The sequence below is a fragment of the Acanthaster planci genome, linkage group LG07 (genome assembly GCF_054643075.1).
Source record: "Acanthaster planci isolate LZ-2023a linkage group LG07, COTS_SCS, whole genome shotgun sequence".
Taxonomy (NCBI): Eukaryota; Metazoa; Echinodermata; class Asteroidea; order Valvatida; family Acanthasteridae; genus Acanthaster; species Acanthaster planci.
In genome coordinates, this window is record NC_141783.1 from 3,313,682 (window position 1) to 3,332,660 (window position 18,979).

General features: G+C 39.5%; 2 long non-coding RNA genes and 1 pseudogene across 4 annotated transcripts in view; 1 reads left to right on the top strand and 2 right to left on the bottom strand.

Annotated features, from left to right (window-relative positions):
* Positions 1–18,479, top strand: part of LOC110990249 (uncharacterized) — a 35,473-nt gene extending 16,994 nt beyond the window's left edge. The window contains exons 5-6 of the long non-coding RNA XR_015425953.1: positions 14,527–14,584; positions 14,909–18,479. This is a non-coding gene — a long non-coding RNA (uncharacterized LOC110990249). The remainder of the gene's footprint in view (positions 1–14,526; positions 14,585–14,908) is intronic.
* LOC110990251 (uncharacterized) overlaps positions 1–18,979 on the bottom strand; it is a 40,174-nt gene that overhangs the window by 17,047 nt on the left and 4,148 nt on the right. The window lies entirely within an intron of this gene.
* Positions 5,835–6,747, bottom strand: LOC147798540 (uncharacterized; annotated as a pseudogene).

The following is an 18,979-nucleotide window of genomic DNA, read 5'->3' on the forward strand; positions in this document are numbered from 1 at the left end:
AAGTGGATTTGAAGAGCACCTACAGCGATTAGAAGTGGTCCTGGAACGCCTGAGACACCATGGCCTCAAGGTAAAAGTGCCATTTCCTTTGTCAGGAGTGCCAGTACCTGGGTCACATCGTCTCCGCAAAAGGAGTGGCGACAGATCCAAGTAAGACGGAAGCGATCAGCAAGTGGAAACTACCCAGGAGCGAGCAGGAGTTACGGTCCTTTCTTGGACTCACAGAATATTACCGGCAATTTGTCCAACACTTCAGCCGAATAGCAGCACCACTCCACGCTATGCTGACCAAAGAGGGATCCAGGAAGAAAAGAGGACGACATCGGCCAAGCCTAAGTCAGGAACAAGACTTCCTCAGCCGTTGGAGCCCTGAATGCACCCAGGCCTTTACAGAGCTGCAAAAGAGATTGATATCCCCACCAATGCTTGGATACCCAGACTTCAAAAAACCCTTCATCTTAGAAACCGATGCCAGCTTCGATGGCCTGGGAGCAGTGCTGTCCCAAGACCAAGAATCAGGAAGGGTAGTCATCTCCTATGCCAGCCGAAGTCTCCGTCCAACTGAGCACAACATGGAGCGATATAGCTCCATGAAACTCGAGCTTCTGGCCTTGAAGTGGGCAATCACGGAGAAATTTTGGGACTACCTCTTGGGGGCAGAATTTCTTGTGTTCACTGACAACAATCCACTTTCTTACATCCAAACAGCGAAACTAGGGGCAACAGAGATGAGATGGGTGAGCCAGTTGTCCCAGTTCAAGTTCCAAGTCAAGTACCGGTCTGGTAGAGCGAATGCGAATGCTGACGCCCTTAGCCGCAACCCAGTAGACATCGAAGATGCAGCACCGGAGCTGACCCATTCTTCATCCCTTCATGACATTGCCTGGGTGCAAGTCAGGATGGCGAACGTACGAAGCACCACAGCTCTGGAGGCACCCCCTACAACAACCACCTTACCGGGCTTCACGCAGGAGAAAATAGCAGAACTGCAGGTAAAGGACCCAGCCATTGGAGGCTTCGCGAGGAACTGGAGATACGGCACCAAGCCCACTTGGCTGCACCTGAAGCACGAGTCTAATGCTGTCAGAGCCCTTGTGCGAAGATGGGACAGAGTGATTGAGAAGAAGGGGGTACTCTACATCAAGTGCCATGACCCCCTGGAAGGTGAGCGTCACCAGTTGCTACTACCCGCAGAGCTCCAACCAATGGTACTGGAGGCACTACACAACCAGGCTGCCACCAAGGCCAGGAACGCACCCTTGCACTCCTACAGAAGAGATGTTGGTGGCCTGGCATATCCGCTGATGTGGAAAAGTGGTGCAAGAACTGCGAGAGATGCACGGTGGCGAAGGCACCTACTCCAAGAGTACGTCCGACTGTTGGCACACTTCAGACAGACAAACCACTAGATGCTCTTGCAATTGATTTCACCACACTGGATAAGGCGTCGAATGAGCGAGATTCGTACTCTACCCCCTGAACAGAAGAAACGCTCGCCAGACCACCTACAGGAGTTAACCTTTATGTATAACTGCAACCCATATGCATCCACTGGCCTTTCCCCCATCTATGTATTCATGGGCCGGGAACCGATGCTACCAATTGACCACATGTTGAGGTTTGGCGAGGATGACAGGGAAGCACCACCAACTGAGCCTTGGGTAGCCGCACACCAGTGGAAGCTACGAGAGACGGGACAACAAGGCAAATGACAAGGGCATTGCTCCAGGGACGAGAGTGCTGCTACGGAACCACGCTCCTGGTAGAAATAAGATTGCGGATCATTGGAGGCCGATGCCCTACAAGGTCATCGCACAACCACAAAAGAATGTGTACCTGGTACAGCCTGCCGACGGCACTGAACCCATGAAGAGGGTGACACGAACGGAGCTCCTCGATACGGGAGACAGCGTTCCCCAGAGTACCCCAACACAGACTCCCCCACAAGGCGTCCTAGTGGATGACGATGGCGTGGTCAACCTGCATCCATCCGAGTTTGTAATAACCATGTACACTGGCAATGCAGCACAGGGTCCAGTCAACCACGCTGCAGATCTACCCTCAAAACAGCCCCATGATCCTGGCATAACAGAGGAGACCACCCAGCAGGCTGCTGAGGAGCCAGCAGGTCCAGGCACGCTTCCCCATTCGGGCACTCCGACTGTGACTGCCAAAGCCTCTGAAGAGACGACCGCCAACTCCAGTGCAGCGACCCCCATTTCCCAGCCAGGCCCTGGCTCCACTGGGGGAGAACCGCCTGGAGGTTGTGCTGAAGTTGACCAAATTCCTCTGAGACGCTCCACAAGGATAGGGGCTGGGCAGCACTCCAACCCCTATCATCTCCAATCTTCAGCATCGAACAGAATAACACGTGTTGACAACCTTGCCTACCAAGACATCAGCCGGATTCCATCAACAATGGGTCAGACAATTAACAGGTTTTACGAAAAAAAAGAAGCCGGTCTCCTCACCAAGTAGAAGAATACCCCTGATGGACACTTCACTGAGAACTGTTGAGCTGTTGTATTTTGTTGCATTTTGAAAATTGTATTTTGCACCCTATTTACCGTGATTTTATAATTAAGTTATCGCCATCATTGCTGTGGAAAGCAATGCTTTAACAGAGGAAAGTTGTAACCAGCCACCTTGGGTGGACTGGTGTAATCTTGTCCTAATCAGTGAGTGATGGGAAGCAGTGAGGTCTGGTGGCTGCATGCCTCAGGGCAATTCCACAGCTAGCCAGGGCCTGCACCCAAGACCAACAGGTCACTTTCCCACAGACTGTTGTTAGGAGTAGACACACGTACTGCACACCTCTAAACTGGACATGTAAAGCCATATTTTGGGAACAATTGGTGAGTGTCATTGTTTCCTTGTCTTATAAATCACACGATATATCAACTAGATGATTAACCTGATTGAATTGACTGAAACATTTTAATAGAAAACAGGTTCTTTTGGTTATTCTCTCATTTCATTTGCCTTTCAAATGGTTTTGATTGCTCTGTGACTAGTGATTATTAAGAATGCCCATTGACTGTGTAAACCAATCTCAAGGAATTATTTAGTTACATGAATGTAATTTCTGTATAAGAATTAGATAGTCACCAATATAAATTTTGTACTCGGAAGGGACCATCTTGGTTGAGCCAGTGGTGGTTTGAAACTGCAATCTTTTACTGATCATTTCAGATGCCAGTGTAAGATGAATTGTTGTTTTCACTGTATTGCATTTAAGTGTGATTTTGCAGATTTGTTTGGGTTGAAATGCTCAAAGTTTGTCATATTTTTTGCTGAACTTTCTATGTTGTAGTAATTGGCTCAGATCATGAGGCCACAGGCCTGTGTCTAATGTGTGTATAACACTGTTATAATGAGCAGTGCCTCTGCTTATCATCATTCCTGATCATTCACCACATGTGGCAGGGTTCTGGTAGAAACAATGAAGTTGTTATTTTGTTGGAGCCTACTGGAGTAAAAAAAACCCTTAGGCCATCTGGCTGAGTGTAATGTTGGTATTTAGGAAGTGAGCTTATCGATTGTTGTATATCCATGAACTGTAGGATTGCGCCATACTGTATGTATCGATATTGCTGCTTTAGAGTTGAAGTTGTTGTGTTTCAATTTTAGTTTGCTCCAGTAATTGATATATACGATCATTGCCGCATCGCTGCACAGGTTTACCCAGGAACCACTGATGATTGAAAACCTAAATAGCATTTTGTGCTCAAGACTGTGTTCCACCATATGCTACTGCTTTTTGCATCATTAGATATTCGCTCTGTTTTTGGAGTTGAGTTTATCTTTATACAGCCTGTATCAGGTCTATTATGTTTTCTTTGTGGGTATATAGTTCCTGCTGCATAGTTATCTGTTCTTAAGTGTGTTGTGTTTAAGTTTCCATTTTACTTATTGCATGTATTTCCTCTTTTTCTGTTTATCGCCAATCCACCAACCCCTTTTATTTTGCCTAAGATAGTAAGTGGTTGTTTGCTAATAAAACAGCCTAGCTTGAGGAACCTGGTCCAGTTACACATGTAATAAAGAACCAATTACTGGGACTGCTGTACTCGGTGGTGACAATCCAGAGAAACTGTTTACCGATGAGAATCCATCGGTAATAGTTGGAGAATCTTCATCAGAGGATGATTCCATTCCCACAGCTGTGCGAAGAGTGCTCAAGTCATCCATAGTACATGTATGCTGTGTACAGTTTATTAACTGTCAACAAAGCCAAGGAACCAAAGCAGATGAAACTCTGACAAAATGTACAAAATGGTCACTGAGCAAAGTGCCTAAGTGCAGAGGCTCTTATATGTAGTTTTCAGCCTTGAGCCTAATTACAGCACGTACCTACAAGTTCAAAAAACCACACCTACAGTAACTCAGAGTTCTCAGAATGCCATCACTTCCTTCTCTCTTAGAAATGTTGGTGACTCACATAGTATGTGATTGTCCTTGAGTATGAGTGTGATGGACATCTGGTATTACTTTGAGCATTTTTCACATGTATACATGTTCACCATGAATGTAGAATTTAGCTTTTCTTAGACTTTTTGATAGAATAAATTTCAAAATGCTTTTACGACTGAAAACTATTCAACATCCAACGCCTTTACAAGTCTACTCATTATTGCTGTGTGTAAACTGTCTTTAACCCCAAAGTCTTCACTCCTCTAGGTAAAGGACTTTTGGGGGAATTTAAAGTTTTTGAGATACATATAGATGTGTGTATATTGATAAGGTGCAAGAGGAAATAATTATAAAATTTACGGTACTTACCACTTTAACTTCAAGCTTGTAGATGTTGTGTCTGGTACTGGTTGATCTTCGCAATCAGTAATTCTACTGAATTCATGTGAATGCTCTCTGATCTTTTGAGTTTTCTAATTTTGCATTGATAAATGTACATGTGCAATGTACAAATGCATTCGCTGTGCAAAATACATAAAACTGAGTGCATTTGCATGCAGCTGTTTGCAATCCAGATGCAGAAGATGTGGTATAATACAGTATGTACAATGTATACAGGTACATGTACATGTGTATACACATCCACAAACTCGTGTGGATTGGTTATTTGTGATCAGGTTTTTCCAAGTCATATTCACCATTATCAGTTCTCTGGTCAATTTCGGATTCATCCAACAGTTTGAAAAATTCAATATATCTATCCTTTTTTCCTTTTTTTACTTCATTCCATTGCTCACTGAAATAGTCTGCGACATTCCCATGGGAGAGACGGAGTAGCTTTTCTTGGATTGAAGCTGCTAATGACGCTTTAGTTACAGATCTGGACTGAACAGCTATTTCATCATCAGTGACAATCACGTACAGGAGATCACTAGGTTTACACTTGCTCTTTTTGAGGGAATTGGTGTAGATGTGCTTATTTTTTTTGCCTATGGCGGTGACATCTAACAGGTTGTCTTTCAGCATTTTACCAGAGAGAGATTGGAGTGGACAGTGTACATGTGGGTTGTCAAGAATCTTTGATTTTCTAATTAGACAGTGGCATTTTCTAATTTCTTCATCATAGCTGCGGTGTTTTGAAGATATTCCAGATGAAGGGTCAGATATCCCCATTCTTGACAATGTCGATGCTCGGATTTTCTCTAGTTCATGATAGTTACGGAATGCCAACATCCAGTCATCTGCGTTTGGAACACCATTGGCCAATATGGCTTTTACCTTCTTGTTCACATTTTCCAGAACAAAATCTAACCCTTCACCACTGTTGGGATTTCCTGTGATGGAGAATGACTCATTTTCAGTAACCAAGCATTTGACATCATCTCCATGGCAGTATCTGTCATGAGTGTCACAGACATGTATTTGCTGGTACTTTGGATGATTTCTTGAAAACCACAGAGGTGAGAATTTCTCTTTGCCAGCTATAACCAAGTGATGCTTGTTTTCTTGCAGCCCCACTCGGAAGTTAACAATTGCTTGGATATACACAAATATTTATTCATAGATGAACTTGCAGTTGGGGTTTTGTATGTTGTTCATTGCAAAACCAAAGTACCCATTCACAGTGCATGGTTCATGCAATTTGAGACACTTCTTGACATGGGGTCGCAGCAATTCATCAGCAAATGCATCTCTTGCTATGCATACAAGGTCCCAGGTCTTGTGGTTGTCACTGTATGTTTTTACGTATCTCTGAGCATTGGCACTTCTAAACCCAAGCTCTTTGGCAATGTTGGCCATAAACGGCTCAAAGTTCAGTTCCATGAAAGCTTTTTTCATGTTCATTTCAAAATGTCCATGACCAATCCGCAGAAAAACCCAGTCAAACTCTCTGTCAAGAAAGCTATCATCACCATGATGAGCATCAGAGCAATGGTTTGCCTTGATTTCTTCACCATACATGGAAATTTGACATGCCTTGCAAGTGAATGTTGCTTGAACAACATTATATGCCATAGAAAAGGGCAGTCCATCCATAGCTACAAAAGTCCATTTTCTTTTTCCTGACCCATACTTGTCGATACCAGCACATCTTCCCACATGTCTCAGCACTTCAGTAATTGACTCATCAAGAATTGGGATTGACAAAAACTGGGTCAACAACATGAAGTTCTGGTTCTGTTGTCGATGAACTTTTATTTTCTAGTTGGTCATCTGCACACATCAGAGTGGACATGATCCAAACCATCATCTCTATAAATTTGGCTGAAAATGATGAAGGGAGCAGCCATTTTTCCTGTTCTCTTGAGTTACGAAGTCTCATTCCAATGACACTAGTCACGATGCTGGTTGGAACTTTGCGATTTGCATATACCCTCCATGTTTTTCCTACAACCTGCTCATTATCTATTGCAATAAACAAATCTCCCTCATCAGGAAAGACTATAGGACCTTCTTTTGCTTGAGACTTTAACCAATGAAGTATCGTTGTCATTCCTCCTCCTGCACTTGAGGAACTACTCATGTTGACAGCAGCTTTACTTCCTGTCACTGAATATAATGTGATGTTCTCAGCAAAAGACAGCGTTGAAACAAATTGTGAATATCTGGATTTGTAGATTGAATCTACTGCCTTTGCCTGGGCGTACCAAGATGTTTGTTGAACTATCATAACTTCCTTGACTGCTGAATTCTGTAGCACCTTCTATGAAGCTCTTGATAACTGGATTGCGCTCAGACAGCCATGTTTTTGCAGACTGATCCATCAAGTTATCCGGATGTTGGTATCTTGCTGATATTGATATGGCATCATCATACACCTCACTTGAAATAGACTTACCAAGAGCCTCGGCCAACTTCACTTTAAGTTTAGTCGGTAAAGACTTAACAACAGATGTCAAACAAAATTCATTTTCAATGGTACTCTGGAAGCTACATGTGGCTACATCTGAAGTTGGCTCTTGAGATGGTGACACTGTACCAGTGCTACTATGTGTGCTTGTGACTTTTTCAAGATTCTTGGTGCTTGAGTGTGATGCTCCCCGCTCAAACTCTTTTTGAAGATTACTTTTTACAAGAGCAGTAGTATCTGCTTGCTCCAGCTGTGAGATTCCACACACTGAACACTGTTTTTCATAATGTTCACGAAATATCATTTTAAATCTGCCCTTTTCACTTGTTTCACTCCTTGAAAACTCCTTCAGTGCCCTACACCGACATTTGTGGCACAGCCAAACTGGGCGAGTTCCAGCGATATCACAGTTTACATCCACCAAAAAGGAGAAATAAAGGTCACGTGAAAGACTCCTTGCTAAAACAAAAGGTCTGTCCCTTTGGTGTTTAGTACGACCACAAATCCTACACATTCGACTGAGTTTGTCTTTGTGATTTTCCATTTCACATTGAACGTTCTTTTGATTTTTCAAAAGCTAATGAAGTCTAATGCCCAATAGAAAACTGCAGGTACGATCCATTGATTGCAAACTTTATTGGCTTACTTGTCAGCTGGGGAGCAGGTAGACCAGTGCTTAAATACAGTGCAATTATTACATGGGATGTACTGGTACATGTACAGTTGGTCAAAAGAAACTGACCTCTAAAGGAAATTTTTGGTCATGTCGGTTTCCTCAATTCTCAGAAATAATGTGATTTATTCGAAGCATATTAGGTAGGTGAAAAAAAATGACTCGTGTGGCTAGAAACTTTCAATGTCAAATGATAAGGCATGTGTTGAGTCAGAGCCTGGTCGTTGACCGACCGGTATTAGTACATGTAGATGGTATGCTTAGGACATTACGAATTTCTCCCATTTAAAAATCTCTCAAAACTTCACATCCCTTTCAATGAAAAGACTAATGGGAGCATGTCTCCTTTGGGGATAAAAGTATCTATCCAATGACTCAACATCAAACCAATCCAGGCTTGCCTCCTACAGGTGGTCAGTCTTGGCATTGCCCCACCAATGACCACAGGTCACTGCAGTGAATGGCTCCTCTGGGAGTACATGTACTTTACATAAACTGCTCACAGAGAATTATAATAAGGGGGGAAAAAGTGGCCTACATTTACATGTACATGTACACAGGAAAGGAGTTTACCAGTACAGGTACATGTGTATACCAGTATACAGTACTTGTGGAAATACATACATGTACATGTACAATGCAATGCTCTTTGTACAAATACTGGTATGTGCGTGTGTTCAGGGATCCCATCTGGAGTAGGGATGCTCTAAATTGGCCCCTGTACTTCTTGCTGGGTTCTAAAAAATATACATGTACGTCTCTTAACTATGTAAAACTTTATAGGTTTCCACAAGATATGAACATGCTTCTTTTCCTTTCAATTTACATTTTCAATTATCTACATCTATTTTATTCAAGGTGTTTGTGGGGATGGGTGGGATGGTGTTCACTTGCCCATGTACATGTATATTTTAAATGGCAACAACAATTTTTTCATGTTTGTAGAAAGGCTTGATGCTGCATTCTTCAAACAACACACCAATGTTGATTTGTCTCCATAAAAACCACAAAATAAACAAGTACATAGCTCAAATTCAACTAATTTGTATTTTGAAAGGAAACAAGTGGGTATATTCACAAAATCAGACAAGTGATATGCATTCACTTGAAGATGCAAAACCATACAGAGACTTTGAGTCCTAATTGACAGTTTTACCAAATTGGAAATAAATTACAGTAACTAGGGAAGCACATATTAATGAGCTTCATTTAGTAATGTTCTCAGTAGAACTGACAAAAGACTCTGCCAGATTAAGAAAACAAAGTGTGGTGTCTTTATAAGATGTACATGTGTACCGGTATATAAATGGGTGAACTGTTAAAAATTTCATCATAGAAACAGTTTCTGTTGCACATAATGAATCAAGAAACACAAGAACACATGGAAATAATAACCAGCCCCTTTAATAGCACCTTAGCATAATTAATAGCACCTTTAACTAACAAAAATGACAAAAAAGAACATGGCTATAAAAAAATGAAGCACAATACACACAAAACACACCTGAATTATCCTAAACATTTTATATAACCAGAAGCAATCTGTTTGAGGTACGTGCAGATGACAATCACTGTCACTCGTAATACAAGCCAAATCACCAACTTAAAAATCTAGAATTTGCATAATAAGCGCGGTGATTCATGAGAACATCTTTCCTGAACTTGCATCACCCCACGAGTCATAAATTTTGTATTATAATTACCCTGCAATATTTCAGGTAGAAAATAAACTGGGTTTTAACATGAATATTACAGCATTAAGAGCATAACGCAGAAAAGTAAAACTACAGGCTACTGTAAGTATGTGTTGTTTGAGTTATTCTAACTTCCAAGTGATAAGGGTATTTCAATTAAAATAAGGTTTGTCAATTTTTAATTTAAAGAATTTTGTATAAAGGAGCAGTAGTAACTTCAGTTTGTTTTTTTCTGCTTGATACTCTGCTTCTTTTTGCCTCCCAGGTACAGTATGCTTTCTAGGTACAGTGCGTGTTTTAAACAGCCCTGAACACTCTTTACAGAATTAACCAAATAACTTTACTTGGTCTGAGAAAGAAATCTTGTGAGTACTTGAATTCAAATGTTTTCTCTGTAAATTTGCATAAAAATAAAACTTTTTTTCAACATTGAGCATTTTAGCAGACTGTTTTGATTTACCTTTATCCTTCCCTGTTGTTTAATGAGGCTTATAATATGGGATTTTTTACTAAAGTGTTTGTCACAATGTGTTGGTTGCTGATTAATTCATTTAAGTTCATTAAGTAAGTTCTACATGTATTCCATAAATGGATATCTCCAGTGTATGGCCTCTCTTACAATATCTGGCATTTTCTTTGAAGTGATTACATTGTGCAGTTGTACTTCTTGCTCATTGACAAGGATATGGTACTTTTTATTGTCTGGCCATAGTGTGCCGGCTGGTTCATCATGGGATAGCGGTGGGACGACTGGGGAACCATTTGTTTCTCCACTCTTAAAATACTGTACAACCATGTTTGTATGACTTATTAGCAAATACGTATAGATGAAGGAACTTTTCTTTCAATATCATGAACAGTCAACATCACTTTAAGACTTATATTTATCGACATTTACATGTATCTCACAGACAAGACTTTTTTACGCTGCTTTTTCTTTTTTTTCCTTTTTGTAAGTTGTTTGTTGGAATCAGTACTTTCTGTTGAAGGAAATCCCAAAACAATATAAATATCAACAAAATAGTCAATATTTAAGAGTCATCATGACAAAATCCAACAACAAATTCCATTCTGTTTTTTTAAATGTATCAAAAATTCATTTGCAGATTACTTCTGTGCATACAGTCCAAACAGATTTCATTAAGTAATATAAAGAAAACAGGTAACACCCCAAAATAATTAAATCAAACACTAGAGTCACATTGTTATTAAATTGCTCTCCTGCTTGTGAAAACTGGGTTTCCACAGAAATCTGACAACTGCATTTCATGACTTTTCCAGGATTTTTTTTAGGAATAAGAAGTTTAAAAATGCATGCCCAAGATGTCTGTGGGATTCCTAAAACATTTATCTGAGTAATCTTTACCTGGAAATGAAATGTTTTCAAGGTTTACTGCAGTTCCATCTTGGAGGAAAATGATCCTTTGAAGGTATCCACTGCTACTTAGAATAGTGCCACTGTGCCCATCACTGTCTTGTTTCAACCTGCTAGCCTTGCTGACACTCACTTAAAAACTGTAAATGCTTCCTTTTACACTTTGTGACAGTAATCTTTTTGTGGCTTGCCTGCAGTTTTCTGTAACAAAGATATATATGTTGGCTGTAATACTCATGCATGTACATGTAAAACTAAAATATTCAAAGGTAAAAATATGTGATCTATGAAGACAGGACGACTTTTCAAAAATCCTTCCAGAGTTTTTTGGCATTTCATTACATCAACAGGTAATAATTTTGTACATCTACCACAGAAAACTGTCTGCAAATATTCCGATTTACTAATCCTGCCTACATGTACATGTAAGTGGGTTTTTCTTTGAGAAACATGTACAGTGCATTTACAAGTAAGTAACAAATTTGTTATTTATTCATTAATTCTTTATACAAGTACCGGTATGTTTTGGAAATACGTATTAATTTTTAAATCATATTTCTTTTGGATATACCGGTATGCCAACAACTGAATGTTAAAATAGAACATGAGCATGTTACTTACGTCTTTAATGATGCTCTTCATAGGTAGGTAGTGGATGTCTTACGGAACGTTCATCCACCCAGATATCATGCCCAGTATATCCAATAAAACTAAGTAGGTATGACCATTCTTCATCTTTGACTACTTTAGCTGCACACCATCTTCCCAACTCATGGAATGCCTGGACGCGACTTCCAACTGAGAATTTTCCTGCCATTTTGCCTTCCTTAGAAACTGAACATTTTGAGAACTGCACCAAGACTGTAAAATGAGGGATGATTAAGATGAGGAAATCATGTCAAATCTATTGCCCTTATGACAGCTAATTTACTCTTGGAGACTCTGCTGTGAAAGGAAAAAGGCCCCCCCCCCCAAATATTTCATTTTAACTGATGACACAATTATCTCACTGATTTTCTGACTGCAAATGATTACTTTGTTAAAAATTGCTTTTTTATACGTGCACCAAACATTTCATATAGATTATAAATGTATGTGACAATGAACTCTAAATTCACAACCAGCAAAAGATGACAAAAAACTGTCATTCACTTTGTACAAGGACTGGTACCTTTGGCAGAAGTCAAAAGCATAGGCTGTGCATGTACATTGTGGGTAGTTGGGACTGATGCTGTATATGTAGGTGGGGCGTAACAACCTAATTGTATGTTTGGAATTTGGGCACATTATCAAGGGGTCTGTATGTGTGGAACTCATGAACATGTACAAACTTATTGTGAACATGTTTTCAATAAGTCGTGTCATGACTCTATTCTATACGTGTACATGTATGCGTCACTAGCCAATGTGGATTGTGCATGTTTATTTGATTTGTGTATGCCTTAGTGCTGCACCTACCCGGCAGGTGCCAGAAGTGAAGGTTTGGTTCGGTTCTGTTTAATACACAGTTTGGAATTTTTTTCTGAACTTTGGTTTGAGTTTGTACACGTAAATGTACCCTCATGTACAATGCACTTGTTGTGTGGTAGAGTGCTACACCTGCACGCCTTGCTAAATAACTATTCCCTCTGGTGTTGCCTCTGATCATGCATGAGTGTGACTTTGATCAGCATCCAATCAAAATTATTTTGCACGACCATTTATGACATAACTGGCCTACTATGGAAGATAAAGCATTGCTACATGTATTGGCAAACTACTGGTAATGATAAATGTGAATTATGAAGCACAATTTCATGTGGTGAGAATTTAGAATTATTGTGTAGTAGAAATGCGGTAAATGTTATAATTGTTGAAGCCCATTTTTTTACTGTTGCAGTGGACCGCCCTCGGTACAGTGTGTAAATCAAAATGTCAAGTACCCGCCTCCCTCCGTTAGTTAAACAATTTTTTTTTCTCTGTTTTTAACAGGAACCACTCATGGGTCAGCTTTTCTGGATTCTCTGAGTCCTATAATGGTACCTTCAAATTGACAAGACACACAGGTACAAGAAGGAATACCTAAGCAATATACATTGAATAGAAAACTTTGTCAATTGTTTCAACAGTTACGATTTAGTTGTGGTGCAATGTTGAAAGCAAGAATCAGTGCTATTGTAAAATTTACATCAAAGGTCTCTCTGCGAAGAATGTGTCTTCTGTATTCTTCAATGGCGAGTTGGAGAACAAAATGCGAGAACGTGGCCATCTGGACATGTTCAACATGGTGAAAGTTGACAGTGACAAAGATAAAGTTCTCGCTGAAGTTGAAAAGCTGAGGAGAAAGGAGCCTTATGAGCATCGCAACTGTCATGCAAATTGCAAGGCCAAAGGTAATCAATGTTATTATTGAAGTTGGAAACAGTTGTTTGTGTATGCTTTTGATGTTACCAGATGAAGGGCAGTTAAAAGAATGCATCATCAGTGCATCGGTGGCTTAGGATTGCATTTTTGTCTTTTTGTAGACATTTATTTTGTGGGAGGGGGGTGTGGAACTGTGCATTCATGAATGTAGAAAAGCTTTTCAGATGGTGTGCATTAATCTGTTGGACCGAGTAAGTCCATTGTTGATTTCAAATGTTTTGCAATCACTTTCTGGTGGGATTCTTCTGTTAGTTTTTCCTTGCCAACAAGTGTCCTGGAATAAATCTATTTATAATCATTTATGAAACTGCCCGCACCCTTGTGCTTCATAATGAATTCTAAAGTACTCTGGCTCCAGCTCCGCGCCGTGGAGATCACGCTGGTCCCCATTCCATACATAGTGCCCAGACGTCTCACGGCTTATGAATAGATCAATAAGGACAGGGACCAGTCAAAGATCACAGTGGGATAGTGTGTGTGGGCCCTACATGTATCATTATGCAAAAGATACCTGTAGATGTAGGGTAAATGTAGGCCTACACTACATGTACATATGTCTGTACAGTCATCAAAGTTACACAAAGCATAAACCTTATAGTACATGTACATGTAGATGTGTCCCCCCACAACTTAATTCAACTTGCAATTAATTGGAGCAGTAACACTACTGCTTAAAGGGGATAATCTTTGCTGTGGAGATTTCTTTTAAAACATGCACCAGCACATAAAACAAATATATATAGCAAGAAAACACATCTGAATAATTTCAAAATGTGCGGAAATATGTTAAAAATTATAGTTTTTCACGACCCCATTTCACTCCCTTCTGGAAGCAAAAGCTACAACAGCTGTCAGGTATTGAAAGTTGTCCAAAGAAATTCCCAAGAATCGTGACGCCATAGGACAGAGTCTTTTATCCGGCGACTGTTTCCTGTTATGTAATGACGCGTAGACATGTAGAGTACATGTACATTATGTAGAAGTGTTATATTCCCCACGCACGCACTGCACTGAATATCCACAAAACCATATAAAGTAAATCAACAAAGGAAGCCTTTTTAAAAAATATATAAATAACACAATAACAAATAACACAGAATACTACTTTAATCTACAGGATGATGTCTGCAATCAATGTGACCTTCCAGTACCGCAAGGCAGCAAAAATAACAAAGGTATTTAATGCTTGTGTATATATGTACATAAATTGGTTGATAATTGGGAGACAATGTAGCCCAGGCTCTCATCGGACTTCATTCCTTTTCTGGTTGTGATATTGTAAGTTCTTTTCGAAGTAAAGGAAAGAATAAGTTTGTGAAGGTCTTGCTGAGCAAGGAGAGATATATATTTGCGTTCACCCAGCTAGGAGCAGAATGGGAAGTCACAGAGCAGCTAAGAAAGCAAATTGAAGAATTCGTCTGTGATGTGTTTGGACAGAAGCAATACCAGAGTATTAATGATGCTCAATTCAACTGTTTTCTCCTTGGTCAAAATGACAGTGCCCTGCCTCCAAATTGGGACAGTTTGCTTCTACACATCAAACGAGCAAATTACCAGACAGCTGTATACCAGACAGCTGTATGACTCCGTCAGACCAAAGTCTGCAAACTCTGCTATTGAAGTAGAAATTACCATACAACATGAAATCTGCTGAAATGAGCTTTTGATAATCCTGGATGAACCACAGGATTCCTTTAGGTTTGAGCCTATGGTATAAAATGTGGTACAGTTTTGCACTGTACATCACAACTACTGGAAGTATGTAACTCATCGAAGTATGTCCAATCTTTTGATTAAAAATATCTCAAGCATTTTACATTGCAGTTAGGAGTTTGTTGAAAATTAACCATTTAATTATTAAACACACAATAGCAGAAATTGTTCAATTTTTATCAGTTAAATCATTCCAGGCTTTATTTAACTGATAAAAGTTGTTCAATTTTTATCAGCTAAATCAAGCCATTCTGCTATTGTGTGTTTACGTGGTGTGAAATCACCTAGTAGGATTATTAGTCAACATTTGCAGGCACGTACATGTACATGTATGAAAAGACCTAACTAGTTGGTCAGAAACAAATGACTAATGTTTCTGTTTTTTAAAAAAACATGCTGTACAGTGTACTTGCGGTACACTTTGTTTGGTAAATGATGTTTTAATGCTGTACCAGTACACAATTTTGTAGGATCTTTTTGTCATTCAATCATGTTACTTGTAATTACTTGTATAAATTTGTAGAATTATCTCACGGCAATGGATGGTTGGTTGTACGGTACATAACGCTATAATTTTATAGTCCATAATTGGAAATTCTTTTCACATGTGAGATGAACTGAATCCTGTACAATTGACTCTATAGCAAGTGTTAATGTAGCAGGGAACATCCAGTCATAATCTGTTCTATAATAACTAGAATTATTAAACAAAGGGGGAAATGTAACCTTCATAATATTTACCTTGGCTAGTTCTTTTCATCGCATGGACTTTCAAGAGTGGGAAATTCCAGACCTGTGATTTTCTGAGCTGTTTTCTTGAGGCCATTCCATTTCCTTGTTGAGTTTTGTGAGATTACAAAAACAAATTATTTGAATAAAAGTAACAGTTGAATAACTCTAATAAGAGAACCAGAAGTGTATTCTCGATAGTAAAATATTATTTTGTAGATAATGTGTTTTATATTAGTAATCAAATTGTAAATAATATCTGAATAAATACATGGACCATTCCTGGTAATTTGGGTAATGTGGTTAACATTACAAAAAAAGGAATCCCTGTCCTGGAATAATTTAACTTGTAATAAGGAAACAAAATTTCAGGTAATTTACTGTCTATTTATTTTCTTAATCTTTCAGACAGTTTTTCATCATCCCTGTTGACTGCTGGTTTTTAATAATACCCTTCACACAACCTAATAAAATTTGTATATTGGAACTAAATGTAGCTGTCCCCCCCCTTCCTTACATGTATTTCTGAGTGGATTCGCTTTGTAACACACTGACTTTAGTATTGGGCTCTTGGGTGCAGTGTTCCAAATGCCAAACTACGTGTAAGTTTCACTGCCAATGCACTGGCTTATTCCTGGATAAGTCATCAGACTTGGAGTTTGAGTGCTGCAACCTAAATTCTGAATTCCGGTCACCTGTGATTTGGCTATTTTAAGGTTTAATGAGGTGATTGTGTCATGCTGTAATCAAGTTTCTTTTTTGGATGGTAATGTACACTGTCTGCAACTATTCTTTAAAAAGTACGCTAAAGCTCATCAAAACGTAAAGATTTTGTTCAGCAGTGAGTGTCTTAATGCTGAATTAAGTTGTTGCATATAATTACGTTGTTTGTAGATCCACTTGTAAAATGTTACATCTCAAAGTAATATTATACATGTTTATCAACCATCTCAATGATCTGATCTTCCAAGCAAATCATGAATGTGGTTATTTCTTCTATGGTTTGGGTAATATAATTTTTAAAATGGAGCATTGAAGATATCCTATATGATCACCCCGGAAGTACATGTTTTTTTGTTTTTTTTTGACATTCCAGAATCACAACATGAAGAGATTGAATTTTAAGACAGAAGTTTGTTAAGAGCCAACAATGTAACATGTGGAAGATGTTGGTATTCTAGTCCAGTTGTCCTTGAATGCCCACACATCCCAACTTATTGGTGTCAAAATTAACAAGGGCCACCTGCAAGAATAAACCATGTTAAAGGTTCCCAGCTATTTAAAATAAAACATAGTTATGGTGATTGAAAATATGGTTAAGATAATAAAAGACAGAAATTTTCATTGGAGAAGTCAAATGAGTGGTAATATTAGCCATTTTAAATCAAGAATTTCTGATCCAGCACCCCGCCCTACAAAAATCCCCTAACACTGAATGCCCAGATGTTGATATTGTGATGTCAGGTAAAGAACAACTTGCCAAGCGTCTGCATGCCACGCGTACAACATTCACCTTTCTTCGTGCAAACTAAAAAAAATGGCAGATTCTGAAGTTTCCAAGAGCGATTTTGAAGCCAATTTTTCGGAGGATGAGTTAAACAGCTCTGAGGATGATCGTGAGCACAGAAATGAAGTCAGTCAGGCTGTACCGTACATGTACGAACCCGAAGTAGCGAGCGGTGACAGCGACGATGATGCTGGAAATGTCATCACGGGGGTGCAAGACGATGGTGAGGACATGGCATGGCGACTCGGTAACAACACTTGGTAAGCAATGGGAACACTTACAATGATAACTCACGAAGGCCATAGTTTTTTGGATCATTCATATTTTTTGTGTTGTGCCTGTACATTTGTCAAGAGAGAGCGATTGTTTAGCAGCCAAACAAAACAAACTTTTTGCAATCAGAAGGCTGGGGCTGACATCGGTCAGCGGTGCCGGTGCACAGTTCGGACATGTCGGACAGTGACGGTACACATGTGAATGAAGATTTACAAAAAAGACAAAAGACAAAATTACTGTGGAAAGACACAATTATGGATCATCCATCATGTACCTGGCAAGTGGCAACAAGCAATTTAGTATTCCTAGTTGGATGTATGTGCACTTAGCCCGTAATCAAGCTGGTAGGTGAAGTACATGTTGTACATCATGTACAGTACACGATCGTAAATGCGCTCCATAGACACATACATGTATATACGTGTACTGTTGTGATTGTGATGTCCTTGCACAAGGGTCAGATAATTTGAGGTTGTTTTCCCACACTGTATATAAAGCTGTATGGTACGTGTACACTGTACATGTACAGACAAGTACGGTTCGATTTACACTTGTTTCATTTACAGGTGCTCTTGTGGCAGCTGTGTTGCCGTGGCAGCTGTGTTGCCATGCCGGCAGTGAAGGTGTCAGTTTGTTGTAAGGAGATTGAGCAAGTGGTTAAGACGATGGACAACTACAATGAAACATTGGACTGCATAACGGAGCATCCAGGTTTTCTGACTGTGTGCTTGGATGGATGGGATTTAGACACTGCCTACTTTCAGTATACTAGGTGAATCCAGTTAATTTGCAGTTTAGCTTCCCTGCGGTTTTATTACCATCGCAGGATTGATTCCCCTTTGCAGGATGGGTTCTACTGAAAACCCGAAATGCAAACAAATACTGGTTGTAAAAAAGCTCACATAAAAATTGTTCTATGGGTAAGCATTATAAATCAACAAAGTGTCAACAACTTGAAAATACATGTACATTTACCCTCTACAGATTTAAAAGTGGGTTTATCATAATTTAGGGACTCTAAGACCTGCTACTGTGTAAGAGAAACATTGAATTCGCTTCCAGATTCACGCAGAAAAACCAAACTGCTCACTTTAAGATTCATGCCGAAGAACGAAACTTTTTCACAATGCATGGAGGCCGCCATCTTTCTTCATTTCATCCTTGCAAAAACAAGATGGCAGCTGGTCCGGCTGTAAGAGCAGGTCCAACTTTGGCGCTCCAATTTTCACACTAACATATCATTTTCCACTACGTGATATAATGAATGTGATATGTAGGAGCCTTGCTAATATTGTACAGTGTAAATATAAAACATTTGCTTAAAAATGCTTGAATATTTTGTTGA